Source organism: Haplochromis burtoni, unplaced genomic scaffold, assembly GCF_018398535.1.
Source record: "Haplochromis burtoni strain Fernald_Lab_line unplaced genomic scaffold, NCSU_Asbu1 Contig_438, whole genome shotgun sequence".
Taxonomy (NCBI): Eukaryota; Metazoa; Chordata; class Actinopteri; order Cichliformes; family Cichlidae; genus Haplochromis; species Haplochromis burtoni.
Window position 1 is genome coordinate 496510 of NW_024582799.1, and position 1496 is coordinate 498005.

The window sequence follows — 1496 nt, forward strand, 5'->3', positions numbered from 1 at the left end:
CACACTTCTCACGGGATAACCAATTCTCTGCCAGTAATCTGGAGCAGAAAAGCTCAGGTGCTTTGCCCACGTCTCTCCCTGGACATAGTCTCTCATACAAAGCGGTGGGGTGACCTCTACTGGCCACTCTAAAAACTACAGGGGAACTAACAACTGAACAGAATAAAACCATAACTACGGGGCCTTTTGTACAGTAAAGTTTGGGGATATTTGATGAAAGCTCATCGTTGTTAATACTGGGGTGGATTTTTAATTGTTGTGACGAATGTTTGAAGTTGGTGTGTTATGTGTGTGTTACGTCAGCCAAGAAAAGAGATATGAGGTTAGGATATTTGGTTAAGGGATATATTCCTGTATTGATTAGCAGAGTTGGACTCGGGCACCAGATAATTCAGCTGTGGAATCCCCACAGTGGTGCTTTTAAACGTATTTAAATAAATTTTAGGACGGACGTTGGACTTCTAGGGGTGCAAAATGTTCTGAGTGTGATGGCTCCATCTTGCGGCGGACGCGCTGCAATTTCCTGCGACGACAGGCTCATCCGGGTGATACCCGTGACAGATAGGGACAGTCGTTAATAGTCAGTGGTCAAGTACCACTTTTCTTGCACCGTTTGACCGACAGGGTTGGACCTGGGTGGTCCTGTTTGAACGTGATTGACAGGTAAAGCTTAATGGCTCAGACGGGATTCGAAAGCGCCCACGAGTGGGGTTTCTGGTCAACTCACGGGGACCACTTTTAAATTAACATAGGGCCTAGAAATTTGACCACTATCGGTGAGGGCAATCCCGAAGCGGGTTGATTGACCAGCAAGGTTGGACCTGGGCTTAGAGGCTTTTAAATTAATCAAGGGAAATGTTAGGTGTACCGGGACTGAGGTTTGGAAACTGTGATATGGAAATGGTGAACAATATTGGTTTTGAAGAGGTGATATGGTAATGGAAATAATTTATCTTGGCAGTCAGTGTCTTTTAAAAACATCAGAGCCTTTTGACACTGGCTGTCTCCACCAGATTCACAAAAATGACTCCTGTCTCTCTGCATCAGCTCTGCGACACTGGTGACCTGTCCGGGGTTACAACAGCTCCCCCCGAGGCAGCTGGCAAAGAATCCAGGCTGCCTGTCTAAGAGAAGCTCTCAGTTTAATGCTGAACATTTCACTTATTATTTATTTTATTTAACCTTTATTTAACCAGGAAGATCCGATTGAGATTAAAAACCTCTTTTTCAAAAGAGACCTGACCAAGAAGCAGAAAGTGTCTCACAGTTAAAGAAATTCCTCAAACACAGGCAGCAACAACACACATGCAAGAATAAAATTAAAATAAAATAAAGATAAAATTCAATAAAATGCAAATATAAATTTCAAAGTTCAGTTAAAATGACAATCACTGAATTGACACAGCTGCATGTTATGGACTTGGCCTTTTAGGATTCATAGTTTAGATTTCAAAGCACTTAATGAAATGAAGTCGTTTTCCAGTCGTTCTGCAGTT